At 44.4% G+C, this 14,756-nt stretch overlaps 1 protein-coding gene across 5 annotated transcripts in view; it reads right to left on the reverse strand.

Annotated features, from left to right (window-relative positions):
• Window positions 1-14,756, reverse strand: part of dachs (unconventional myosin-IXb-like dachs) — a 663,425-nt gene that overhangs the window by 52,179 nt on the left and 596,490 nt on the right. The window contains exon 1 of one of the 5 annotated variants that reach the window (XM_053797924.2): window positions 9,400-9,858. The exons of the other annotated variants lie outside the window; for them this stretch is intronic. The gene's annotated coding sequence lies outside the window, so the exon portion shown is untranslated. Of the gene's footprint in view, window positions 1-9,399; window positions 9,859-14,756 lie in introns of those variants that run through there. 5 annotated transcript variants of the gene reach the window in all.

Genomic DNA, 14,756 nt, shown 5'->3' on the forward strand with positions numbered 1-14,756 from the left:
TCCATAAGTCAGTCGGTAAAGTCTGTCTTCAGGCAGTCAAAAGGTGCAATATCCTTTTCAGCTAGTCAGCATTTCTTATCTCGGCTGAGAGAAGTGTGGATCCTTGAGCCACGGATGTTGGCACAGTGTTCTCTAACTGTGCTTATAGCACCCCAGCTTTCACTTCCTTCCGCATCATTATCTGCTTCATTTAACTCCATGTGCTTTACGGTGCTAGGAATTACTTTTGTATTGTATGTTACCATACAGGAGTGCTTGCAGTAATGCTACTTATCACTATAATTATATTGAATATGTATGTTTTTTTAAGAACCGTTTTTAAACAAATTATTTGTGATGGCAGTTTTTTCATAAGAGCTTCTTGGTATAAAGATCACTGAAAGGAAGGGATCTGTGCACTTCTGGGAGAGTATCACTGTTTTATTAGTCTTTCCAGACTTATCCTCTGGTCGACAGTCAGGCGACAAGCAGCCTACATGTAAGAGGTAGTCACCTTGTACCCATCCTGTGGGTGGCAGTCACACAATACCCATGCTGTGGGTGGCAGTCACACAATACCCATGCTGTGGGTGGCAGTCACACAATACCCATGCTGTGGGTGGCAGTCACACAATACCCATGCTGTGGGTGTCAGTCACACAGTACCCATGCTGTGGGTGTCAGTCACACAGTACCCATGCTGTGGGTGTCAGTCACACAGTACCCATGCTGTGGGTGTCAGTCACACAGTACCCATGCTGTGGGTGTCAGTCACACAGTACCCATGCTGTGGGTGTCAGTCACACAGTACCCATGCTGTGGGTATCAGTCACACAGTACCCATGCTGTGGGTGTCAGTCACACAGTACCCATGCTGTGGGTGTCAGTCACACAGTACCCATGCTGTGGGTGTCAGTCACACAGTACCCATGCTGTGGGTGTCAGTCACACAGTACCCATGCTGTGGGTGTCAGTCACACAGTACCCATGCTGTGGGTGTCAGTCACACAGTACCCATGCTGTGGGTATCAGTCACACAGTACCCATGCTGTGGGTATCAGTCACACAAGTCCTCAGTAGTTTTCGAAACGATGATTTTGCTCTCATCGTTTCGTCAGACGTTCACTGGTGACCACGGCCTTCGACTCTCTTTTTTTTTTACGTTGCCCTTAACAAGTTCGTTAACTTCTCTCACTCTCTCTCAGCTGATAATGTCCACAGTTATGTAACAGTTTGCACCTGCATGTAAAGTGTATCTTCAGCTACTCAGCAGGGCTGTCGTCAGCCAGTCAGGTCTGTTTTTCTTCTCCCATTCAGAAGCGACGTCTGTATTGAGCCAGTCAGGTGTACAGTCTGGTTTCAGACATAAAGCTCTATCTTCAGTCAACCAGGAGTAAGGTCTGTCTGTACTCAATCAGGAGTTAGGTTTGTTTTCACTCAGTCAGAAGGAAGCGAAGGTCTGATTTATCCAATCAGAGTAAAGTTTATCTTCACTCCAGCGTATGTGTCACATGCGTAACAAAATGCGTCAAACACATCAACACTGTGACATCAACACATCAAGTCATTAAGTTATCAACACTGTGACATTAAGACATCAAAGCAAGTCTCAGCTCAGGTAAGACAGGCAGAGCCTCCTCTCAGGCGGAGCAGCAACAGCACCATCAGGTGGGAGGTAGGAGGAGACAGCAGGGAACCTGGGCAGATTATAACTGCCCGCTGCGGGGCACGAGGGTGCGAGAAGGCACAATACCACTACACAACCCAGCTCTTACGGGGCACCAGCATACATTTACAACACTTCCTACAACGACCCTTACCTTACTTAACCTAATCTAACCTTACCTAACCTATCCTAACCTAACCTAACCTAACCTAACCTAACCTAACCTAACCTAATCTAACCTAACCTAACCTAACCTAACCTAATGTAACCTTACCTAACCTAACCACAACGCACAATCACACTATACAGTACATGTTTGTTAAAAGTTTGCAAATTGTTAAGTGTCTATATATATATATATATATATATATATATATATATATATATATATATATATATATATATATATATATATATATATATATATATATATATAACTATTTATATAATTTTTTTTTATTAACACATCGGCTGTTTCCCACCAACATAGGATACTCGAGAGAAAAGAAACACTTTCATCATCACTCATTCCATCACTGTCTTGCCAAAGGCATACCTACACTACAGTTCAAAAACTGCAACATATCTCCCACCCATCCTTTAGAGCACAGACACTGTACTTCCCACCTCCAGGACTCAAGTCCAGATAACCGTTTCCCCTGAATCTTTTCATAAATGTTACATTGCTCACACTCCAACAGCACGTCAAGTTATAAAAACTATTTGACTACTCGCTTATGTTATTGCTGTTCTTGCTGCTGAACACTAAGGCTGGAGATGACGCCGTGACGCCTATGTCCAGATTTTGTGGGAAAAATCTAGGACGAAGATCTATCTCAGGTCCCGTCAAGACGCTGGGAGTAACAGATAACTCTTTAGGCCAGCAGGTGCGTTGGATGACGACGGATGATGTTGACTGGCATCAACCCCTCCACCCTGAGTAGGCTCACGATGCCGTTGACTCCGCTGTCATCACTGTTATTGCTGTTCTTGCTGCTGAACAGCGGTTTAGTGCCGATGAAGGTAGCGTAGGTAGCAATGATACGGCCGTGGACTAGTTTGGCTTTAATTGGATAGGAGTGAGTACACAACGGGCAGTGTGAGGGAGTGACCGCAAGCCAGTCCGTGGAGGGGGAGCACTTGTGTCTATCAAGAGGGTCGGCCTAGGAGTGAGGGCGAATGGGCTGAGCCTCCCACTGACCTGGGTGAGCCTACAGAGAGCAGCACCTAAATGCCGCGAAATATGAACTAGTCAGAGCAGACGGCTAGGCTGTGTGTTCTGACAGTACAGGCTGTCTACACTTAGACTTCCTGCTGAAAGTCTAAGCCCCTCGCACACCAAACCTCCGTTACCTCCTTACGTCCAACCTATCCTAGGCCGACCCCTAACCCGCCTTCCTTCCACTGCAGGTTTATATGCGCTCCAAGTCATTCTATTTCGTTCCATCATCTCTACATGTCCGAACTACCTCAATAACCCCTCCTCAGCTCTGGATAATAGTTTTAGAAATTTCGCATCTCCTTCTAATCTCCAAGCTACGGAATCTTTACATAATATTCACATGACACACTGCCCTCAGACACATCTCCACTGCCTCCAGCCTTCTCCTTGTTGCAACATTCACCACCACGCTTCACATCCATATAAGAGCGTTGGTATAACTATACTCTCATACATTCCCGTCTTGGCCTTCATGGACAACGTTCTTTCCACCGACTTAGTGCACCACTCACCTTTTTCCCCCTCACCAACTCTATGGTTCACCTCGGTTTTCACAGACCCATCTCCTGACAGGTCCACTCCCAAATATCTGAACACATTCACTTCCTTCATACTCCCTCCCTCCAGTCTGATATAAGTTACCCTTATCCTCAGAGGAGAAAATAAACTCAGGTTTCTTCCCGGAGGCGTTTGAGTGTTTTCTCTCACCCACCTTTCCCTATATTTTATGCAAGTGAACTTTATTTAAAAGCAAAATACATTGAAGAAGATGCATTGAAAGGAGGACAACTTGCATGACATCTCAAGAGTCTACATCTCAAATACATCACCAATAAAACCATTGTTCCGGTCACGGTATTGTGCCTTATCTTTTATGAAGAATTAAAAGGAATAATACGTAAGACAGACACAGTTACTTCAGGGAACAATACTTCTTTACCCTCAGTGTGGTCAGAAAGTTGATTAATATAATCATGGGGTGAGCGCTAAACCCGTAAGGACTATACAGTGCCTGTTTTGGGGGGATGGAAGGTAGTCTGTCTCAATTCGGGGAACCGGAGCACAGATCCAGCTCCTTAGATCAAGAGCCCCTCACCAGCGTCAAGGAACCTCCCTTCTAGGGTCAGAAAGTTGTAAGAAACTGATTCAAGGATTGTGAAGGCAAAAGCCTCACCCACTTAAAAGGAAAGACACATTAGGATACATAAGGCTGAAAACGTGTGAAATTAGATAGATGGGATTAAAAGGAGGGGCCAGGAGCTGAAACGCAACCCCCCCCCACTCCCGGAAATTACAAATGGGTGAGCACACGCCTCACCCTGGCTTCCGGGGCAGTAGTTTACCAATGTTTCTTCATGAGTGGCAGGATGAAGGAAGAGAGGAGAGGATGAGACCAACAGCAGCCTCATTCTCACTCCTCTTGAACTCTTCCTGTCTTTATCTCTCTCTCTCTCTCTTCCTGTACGAGGAGAGAGGCAATCAGACACACACTTAATCCTTTCTGTACGAGGAGAGCGACAAACTGCAACTTACTATCTCTCTGTGTGGGGAGAGAAATACTAATCACAGACACACTAATCTGTCTCCGTAGCGTGAGACAATCCGAGACACGCTAGGTACGGGACACGTGATGCTGGTTGCCAGATGGATCACCACCGTCGCTACGCACTAATCATATAAGTAATATGTGTAGTGGTCGCGTGACGGTAACCCAGAGTGAAGTAGCGTCACTCTGATGGGCGAGTCTAGGTAACATGACAACTTCCTGTTTTGTAACAACACGACTGAACACTGACTGGTAACCTCTCTCTCTCTCGTGTGTGTGTGTGTGTGTGTACTCACCTAATTGTGGTTACAGGGATCGAGTCACAGCTCCTGGCTGTGTGTGTGTTTAATGACTAACCTACAAACTGAAATAGACACTAGACGTCCTTTCGGTGTGTCTGTTCATCTCGGTGTTGTGGGTTGCTTGTGAATCAGCTAGGCTGCTGTGTCCTCCGTGGATACTCTTACACAAACTCTAGTATTTTTTTGCGAAAGATGATACAGTGCTACAATTTGTCTATCAATCTATGTCAAATATGCATTAAGATCACAGTAAACCGGTGATATCACAACATGCAAAACAACCACTATGAAAAAAAATAGTGAAATTCCAAGTTCGTTGATGTGAGACATCACGAAAGCTCTTGGAATTTCACAACTTTTTCACAGTAGTTGTTTTGCATATGTCAGATATGAAAAGGGAAAGGAGAAATGGGGCGAGTACTGTACATTAATGGCGTTACGCTACAGGTACTCTTATTTTACTGGGTAAACCTGGGATACAGCATTTTAGCCAACTAAAAAGTTGCAACACTTTCTGTATCCACTGTTTACATCCTCATCCAACACGAATGAAGCCAATAAACTCCACTACCATCTCTTATGTGAAAAACCTGAATAGATGGGATCCAATCAGCTTCCAGTATGCATGGACACACTTCGCTTGCATGACTACGATATAGAGGTGATGCCTAGTGAGTCCACCAGCTGAGGCAGATGCAAAGGTATGTGTCTGGACCACAGTGGTGCTGGCAATCTTGATTATACAGTGAATGAGAGTTACACCGTCACCAGATGTTGTGTTGCAGCTCGTGTCTTACAAGTGTGTGTGCACGCGCCTCCAGACGTCCAGATTGCTTATGCTAGGCAGCTAGGGTAATCAGTATGGACCCGTGCACGTTGCAGATGTGCACGTTGCAGACGTGCACCAACCATAAAATTGACGACGAGGAAGAATTTGAAGTGGAAGTGGACGATTTTGATTCTGATGAAGAGAACGGACAAAGAATAAACTACGGTAACATGTACATATAATAGACAAATAAAGGATAGCTAGACTATCCAGGCACGTGACTCACGAAATCGTAATGACACGATTGCAAACAAACCATACCACGGGTGTGGGTTTGAACCCGCGGTCAGAGAGTCTGGAGTTTTGAGACTCTCTGACCGCGGGTTCAAACCCTACCCGTGGTATGGTTTGTTTATCCAGGCACAGTTCTGGCATCAACATTTCACCAACATTCACATGACAATAATATTTCGCATCTAAAACATTTATGTTTCATTTGATGTTTCTTATATTCATCACGCTTTTACAAATAGTGTTTTGGAATATAAAAATATGATAGTATAATTCTTTTTATTTAAGTAAATTGATCTCTCTCTCTCTCTTTCTCTCTCTCATTCATATATATATATATATATATATATATATATATATATATATATATATATATATATATATATATATATATATATATATATATATATATATATATATATATATATATGTATATTAATCAACAAATTTAAACATAATTTGAACAAAAGGACATAATACATATCATGCAATTTCGGAAAAGCTCTGTTAAATTAAAAAAAAGTTTCAGACTGGGGGGGGTCATTGGTCTAATCCGGAGAGGGGACATGGACTTGCTTCGCATGGGTCAGTAGGCCTGTTGCAGTGTTCCTTCTTTCTTATGTTCTTCTTATGTTCTTATTAGTTGACTGTGAAGCATCTCCCCCTCACCCCCCCCCTGTAAAAAAAATCTTCATAGCCTAAATTCGTTAAATTAAGAGTTGTTAGTGCACTTAAATTTCACAATTCGGCGAAAATGTTCTTGTGTAGATGGATATCTAACTCAGATATGAACAATGACAAAAAATTTAAAAAGTAACTTGGTGACTATATTAGATTCAATTTATCTTATACCTTTCGGTTTTGTTGTGCCGGATTTTTACAGGTAGGAGCTCATAATAGAGCCGCTACTCTCAAATTTTTACCACCTGAAAATTTAATCTACAGGTACAGACAACGTCAAATTATTGAGCTAGAATTTGCCACCTAGTGGGTGCCGATAAGTAAACAAAAATCTGATCTGCTCCCGTAGACTTAACAGAATTTTGGTGTAAATGCAGATATGATGTTGAGCTTGAATCTGTGATGCTATAAGTACGTACGGTAATTATAACATGTCTGCATACGAAGATGTACACTGTCACCACTCGCGAAATCGTAATGACACGATTGCGAAAGTGCCATTACGAATTTCGTGAGTCATGCTGACGGCTTTGAAGGGACTTGAGCTAGAGTTCATTATGGCCATGCTAGCTGGAGATTCGTCTGTAAAAACTTGTATTTGTGGTGACAGTGGTGTCTATGCTAACCTTCCTATGGTGAAAATGTACCTAGCTGGATGAATTTGATTGTGGCTAGCTGGCCCAGTGGCTGACGCGTCGGTCTGGAGTTTAATGACTCATTGATCGCGGGTTCTAACTCCTTCCGTGGTATGGTTTATGTACACAGTTATGTCTGTATGTCTGAATGCAAGGCTTGATTTTTTTTTTTTACTTATCGACTTGTATATGAGCGTTTAAATTACAGCTGAAAATGAATGTGAGGACGGGCTGAGGTAATGAATCTTACGTTAGCCTGTGACCGTGTGTGCCTGGTTGACCTGTGACCGTGTGTGCCTGATTGACCTGTGATCGTGTGTGCCTGGTTGGACTGTGACCGTGTGTGCCTGGTTGACCTGTGACCGTGTGTGCCTGGTTGACCTGTGATCGTGTGTGCCTGGTTGACCTGTGACCGTGTGTGCCTGGTTGACCTGCGACCGTGTGTGCCTGGTTGACCTGTGACCGTTTGTGCCTGGTTGGCCTGTGACCGTGTGTGCCTGGTTGACCTGCGACCGTGTGTGCCTGGTTGACCTGTGACCGTGTGTGCCTGGTTGACCTGCGACCGTGTGTGCCTGGTTGACCTGTGACCGTGTGTGCCTGGTTGACCTGCGACCGTGTGTGCCTGGTTGACCTGTGACCGTGTGTGCCTGGTTGACCTGTGACCGTGTGTGCCTGGTTGACCTGTGACCGTGTGTGCCTGGTTGACCTGCGACCGTGTGTGCCTGGTTGACCTGCGACCGTGTGTGCCTGGTTGACCTGCGACCGTGTGTGCCTGGTTGACCTGTGACCGTGTGTGCCTGGTTGACCTGTGACCGTGTGTGCCTGGTTGACCTGTGACCGTGTGTGCCTGGTTGACTAGACAGCAACGAAGGAATTAGTGTAAAGAATAGCGTGCTGCCTGCGTTTGTGTGGTGTGAAGGATTAGTTAGAACTTATTGCTTTAAAACTAATTCTGGCTGTAATACCTAACTGCAGCCTGGGAGTCTAGATCCCCTGGGTGTCTAAGTGATGATGAAACTAATTACTTCATGTTCATATTCAACCGAGGCACAAGTTTCATTCACTATACTGTTGACACCTTCAGCTTTGGTCATACTTAAGTTTGCATATTGTAGAATGAAGCATCCGTGGTGCACAGGTGCAGAATGATGCATCCATGGTACACAGGTGAAGAATGAAGCACCCGTCATGCACAGGTGCTTACACAATGGACGACGCAATATGAATATTTCAGCTAGGTTAGGTTGCCAAGATAGTGAAAAGTGTCCTCTTGGCGAAAATCAGTACTTTTAACCATCAATTGTGGTGTAGGTTGTTAGTGATGATGAATGAATGTCACAGAGCTAGAGATTTCTTTTCCAACGAAATTTGTTACCTGTTTATTCGTCAGCAATTATTTCGCCTTTTTCTATGACGAGGACGCGGTATAAAACAGTCGCTGGTGTGCAGTCCAGGGGACGGTAGAACGGCAGCAGGACACCTAGCTTACCCGAGCGTGGACACCTGGGGACCTGGTCTACATGCAACGGAACCCTAGAGGAAGGTGCCTTGATGCCGGGGAGAGGCTGTTGATTCAAGAAACTGGACTTACCCTCCCTTTCTTTGGATCGAATCTGAATGCCTTCCTTTCCCCGGGAGTTAGGTAACCTTTACCTATTTAGCAATTACTCCTGACTAAAACAAAATTAAATCTATTCACCGGAGTTGACGCTTCGAACAAATTCTGCATTTCAGAACAGCAACACAGAAGTGAAATACACTTAAAGAATTAAATTTTGCCATGAGAGTTAAGAAGAAAGCCTAAAATTTCGTAAGTTATTATTTATGATGTTTTAAAATGTTATAATGACACATTCATTTTTTTTAATATACTTAAGTCTATGATGCAGTTCCCTAAATAACAAAAATAATATTTAAAACCCTCATAATTATTCCATCAGGAATTTACAAAGTCATCAGTTTCAGATTTCTGCTGGGAGGAAGGTTATCCCATCAGCAGCTGGGAAAGGAGGGTATCACCAGGTATTCCACCAGGAGCTGGGGGAGAAAGGTGCGCCACCTACAGCTGTGGATGGAAGGTAGGGTATGCCAGCTGCAGCTGGGAAACGAGCGTCCCACCTGCAGATGGTGAAGGAGTGCCCCAATGTGCGATGACTCACATTACAGACTAGGCTCATATAACTTATTTGTAAATTCCTGATAGCTAGGGGAGGTCAACATCACTGGCCCTCGGCCTGCCTAGGGTATCAAGAACTATGGTACTCTGCCTAGCTAGCTTCCCAGTTACTATGTGACTTCTAACTCTCACCTCAGCGTGCTGCGAGGAGGCTTTTCCATTGTTCCTAACGTCATTTCCTCTGTCATGGGAAACCAGGGCAGATACTGCGGCTCAACACACACACAACACATATTTACACACACGCTTTTATCATAGCTCTTCCTTCGTTGCAATTTCTTCAAAACGTTTTTCTAAGGCACTTTACGTATTTCATGTGTTTTTTCACCACTAAGTTTAAGAGCAGATAAGGCAATCCGCAGAAGGCAAGTAGGTACTTCGGCCTCACTTCTGTGTGTGTGTGGAGCGGGTACAGGTTGTGGAGTGGAAGCATGACCTGGAGGGTAGTTTGAAATGATGTGTGGAGCGAGTATAGGGTTTGGAGTGGGGAGAAAACCTGGAGTGAAGCGTGGAGAAGTGTGTTGAGTGGTTACCAGTACAAGACTGGAGTACAATGGTGCTGGTGAGAGGTAAGGGGCGCGAGTGAGGGGGTCCGAGTGCCCTCACACACACACACATGCTCCTGTGCTGCCACATACCACCACAACACACACCACCGTAGCTACCTAACACAACTGTTAACTGTATCACTAGTAAAAAAAACTGCCTACGTCTGCAAGGGTCACCAAGCCAGAAACACTGCCAAACACAAGCACTAAAGGTTCAAAGACTAAATACTTATCTAGGTTTTATGCATACATAACTAAAGGAATCCATAGTGACAACACAAAATTAGAACCTTAATAAACAAGTTACCCCGTAAAACATTTCTCCTCTTTCTTTGGTATCCATTTTCTTTCGTTCAGTGGCTATTGTTTTTCTCCATAGAATAAAACAGATAACTTTTATTTCCTAAGAATATACATTTGAGTTACAAAGCAGGCTAACAGTGCATATTTCTTACTTCGAATAGCCCATAGTTATGCTAGGTTGTACGAGTGTCACAAAGGGTGCATGTTAAGGGAACTGATAAAGAACATTGTAGTGAAAATAGCGAATCTTAGGCTAAAGTTCCTCTATAGACATGCACAGTGTCTACTTACTGAGGAATTGTGTCTACTTACTGAGGCACAGTGTCTACCTACTGAGGAATTGTGTCTACTTACTGAGGCACAGTGTCTGCCTTCTGAGGAACTGTGTCTGTCTGCTGAGGTACAGTGTCTGCCTACTGAGGAACTGTCTGCCAACTGAGGGACAGTGTCCACTTACTGAGGCAGTGTCTACCTACTGAGGCACAGTGTCTACCTACTGAGGAACTGTGTCTGCCTACTGAGGCACAGTGTCTACCTTCTGAGGAACTGTGTCTATCTACTGAGGTACAGTGTCTACCTTCTGAGGAACTGTGTCTGTCTACTGAGGTACAGTGTCTGCCTACTGAGGAACTGTCTGCCTACTGAGGCACAGTGTCTACCTTCTGAGAAACTGTGTCTATCTACTGAGGCACAGTGTCTACCTTCTGAGGAACTGTGTCTGTCTACTGAGGTACAGTGTCTGCCTACTGAGGAACTGTCTGCCAACTGAGGCACAGTGTCCACCTACTGAGGCAGTGTCTACCTACTGAGGCACAGTGTCTACCTACTGAGGAACTGTGTCTGCCTACTGAGGCACAGTGTCTACCTTCTGAGGAACTGTGTCTATCTACTGAGGTACAGTGTCTACCTTCTGAGGAACTGTGTCTATCTACTGAGGCACAGTGTCTACCTACTGAGGAACTGTGTCTGCCTACTGAGGCACAGTGTCTACCTTCTGAGGAACTGTGTCTGTCTACTGAGGTACAGTGTCTGCCTACTGAGGCACAGTGTCTACCTGCTGAGGCACAGTGTCTACCTTCTGAGGGACTGTGTCTATCTACTGAGGTACAGTGTCTGCCTACTGAGGAACTGTCTGCCTACTGAGGCACAGTGTCCACCTACTGAGGCAGTGTCTACCTACTGAGGCACAGTGTCTACCTACTGAGGAACTGTGTCTGCCTACTGAGGCACAGTGTCTACCTACTGAGGAACTGTGTCTGCCTACTGAGGCACAGTGTCTGCCTACTGAGGCACCGTGTCTACCTACTGAGGCACAGTGTCTACCTACTGAGGCACAGTGTCTACCTACTGAGGCACAGTGTCTATCTACTGAGGCACAGTGTCTACCTACTGAGGCACTGTGTCTGCCTACTGAGGCACAGTGTCTGCCTACTGAGGCACCGTATCTACCTACTGAGGCACAGTGTCTACCTACTGAGGCACAGTGTCTATCTACTGAGGCACAGTGTCTACCTACTGAGGAACTGTGTCTGCCTACTGAGGCACCGTGTCTGCCTACTGAGGCACCGTGTCTACCTACTGAGGCACAGTGTCTATCTACTGAGGCACAGTGTCTACCTAAGCTGGCAGGATCCTATGTCTAACTCACTCAAAAATGGTCAAGATATATATCAAAGTATTTTATCCACAGTAGTATATTACAAACCATTCTGGGAAAAATACCCTGACTTTGCTTACTGGACGTGTAAATGATTCATTACCTCTGTATCTTGTTCAGCTGTCAAAACTTTGGGGTCCGGTCCCTGGACCCATTATGTACCTCTGTAATCTTTTTGCCTACCGCCCACAGTATGGGTATAGGGTGTATAATAACTAACTAGCTTTCATACAATGCTATATAGATTATTCTTGTTCTTTATGGTACTCTTGCCTTAAAAAAAAAATTAACAGACGAGAAATCGGCCAGAACAAAATGGTAAGACTCGTCCTGGACCTGAGTCCAAGAGAACATATAGGCCAGGATGAATTACAACAACTGAATGTGTTGAATGTTGAAGACAGAGTAAAACAAATGAAGTTAAATCACGTTTATACAACTGCTCACAAGCAGTGTCCAGAATATCTTGCTGCCAACCAAAACCAATGTAGTACAAGGGAGAGTGAACATAATCTTGTAGTACCTACTTCAGGGGAGTCAGGCTTCAAATACCTTTTACTGTACAGCAATAGAGAAATGGAACGGATTACCTGTACATGTCAAAACCTGTCACAACATGAGCCATTTCTAGAAGAGAACCATTAAGGCACCTAATAAATGAAGCTACAAAAAGGGTCTTGTAACAGCTGACACTGCTGTACCTATTTTCTAAACTAATCCTCTCTGATATTCATGTAAATAACTCACTTTACTATATTCCTATTGTATCTTCTTCACTATAACTGATTTCCACACACTTGAGTTACTCGTTTTAATTTTTAAGAATATAATATAATCATGATTCATTTCTACTGTAACTAACTGCTGGGCTTTAAATATTAATACAGTGCAGGATCCTCAGTGGAAATTTGTCACTGACTTTTTTTGAGGTTATTCTAGATAATTTTCACATATGGCTCTGGTGGCCTGGTGGTTAACGCTCTCGCTTCACACGGTGAGGGCCTGGGTTCGATTCCCAGCCAGAGTAGAAACATTGGACGTGTTTCTTTCCACCTGTTGTCTATGTTCCCCATCAGTAAAATGGGTACCTGGGTGTTAGTCGACTGGTGTGGGTCGCATCCTGGGACACTGACCTAAGGAGGCCTGGTCACAGACCGGGCCGCGGGGGCGTTGACCCCCGGAACTCTCTCCAGATAAACTCCAGATGTATGATGATTGTACTTAAGTGTACCTGTACCTAAATGAACTTACATCGCCACCAGTCAAGAATAAAAGATTAATGTAAACTCTCTCTCTCTCTCTCTCTCTCTCTCTATATATATATATATATATATATATATATATATATATATATATATATATATATATATATATACAAGGAATTCGCAAGAGCAGGCGAAATATACACAAACACTGATCTCTGGCTGAAGGAGACTCGAACCTACGAAGGTAGAAAGTTGAAAGTAAACATAGATAAGGGTTGTTAAAATCTCTAGTAAGGCTGATGCATGCAGGGGATGAGATGAAAAGCTGTAAGCCTTCTCCCTGAAAGCTGGCTGCCTTGGATCAACGTGCAGCGCAAGCTACACGCCGAAGTATTGTCCAGTGTGGGTAGATTGGTATAGCACTGCGTACCTTGTTCTAAGGTTCGTAGGTTCGAGTCTCCTTCAGTCAGAGATCTGTGTTTATATATATATATATATATATATATATATATATATATATATTTACCGAGAGAAGTAAAGGCACACAAGACCGGCGGGGTAATTAATAAGACATATTAGCAACACTTGGGTATCTTTATTCTCAAGACGTTTCGCCAACCGGTGACTTTGTCAGTCCGATACAGATGTTATTGAAGGTGATGAAACTGGTGACAGTAGAGGACGAGGTAATCAGTCCCTCAGACTAGATGAAGGTGTTCATTGCCGTAGTCTTTATGAATCTATAGTATAGGCATATAGTCGGCAGGCTTATATAGGAATCAGATGGGGTGTAGCAGCTGAAGGCATTCTCACCGATGGGCGGGGCTCCTAGCGGAAGTAGGTTCGTGCCCAATATTCATACAGCTGAATTCGTTAGCATTGAAAATATCGGACCCTCCATCTTTCCTGTTTGTTCTACCTGGAGGGTGTATCTACCTGGAGGGTGTATCTACCTGGAGGGTGTTTCAGGGTGAACGCCCCAATAACCCCTTCCATGACCAGGCTTAATGGAAATGAGTCACGTGGTTCATTGGGTCAGCCTAGCTTAAAACTACATGTGTGTGCTAAGGACTTTGTAAAAAAAATAATCTTCGGTTTGTAATAAAATTTATGTTGTTCCTTGATAATGTGAGGGACCACGAGAGCGCTCCCCAGAGCCTAGCACTGTTGTCAACCTTCTTTCTCAGGGCTGGTAGACACTGTAGAGACAGGTAAGTAGGATTACTCAGGGCCTGGGCCAGGTGTCAACCTTCTTTAAGAGTGTTAGACAACATGGAAGTAGGTAAATAGGGCTTTTTGGGGCCTTAAAATGGAATGAACCTTCGTCAGGGCTGGTAGAATCTGTGGAGGTTAAGTAGGCATTACCTTTCAGGGGAGACGGTGTGATGTAGTTCAGCTGGGATTGTGAGGTCTCTAGGGAGAGCTAATTATATGGTCACCTTGCCTTGGCAAGTGGCTAAGCAGCCACGCCTTTTCGGCTTAAGTATCAGCTCCTTTGTTCGTCACTGGCGTCAGATCTCGGCGTCAGGTCGTAATAAGTGGTGCACACCTCATTGTGGAGGGTGCGTGGACCACCATATAAGCCCAAGGAAGAGCATGGTCGAGAGACTTCGAGCGGAGCTGCTGCTGTGTGCGGAGCTCCGTAGAAGGCTGCTGAAGTCTCTGGAGGAAACTGTTGGAGACATTGGGCAGAGTACTGGCTTGGAGCAGTACTCGTGCTGTGTAGGTCTTGGGACCTGTGGCTTAGTTCCTGTGGTGAACTGTCCTCTGAACTAT

This window comes from Cherax quadricarinatus, chromosome 15, assembly GCF_038502225.1.
Source record: "Cherax quadricarinatus isolate ZL_2023a chromosome 15, ASM3850222v1, whole genome shotgun sequence".
Taxonomy (NCBI): Eukaryota; Metazoa; Arthropoda; class Malacostraca; order Decapoda; family Parastacidae; genus Cherax; species Cherax quadricarinatus.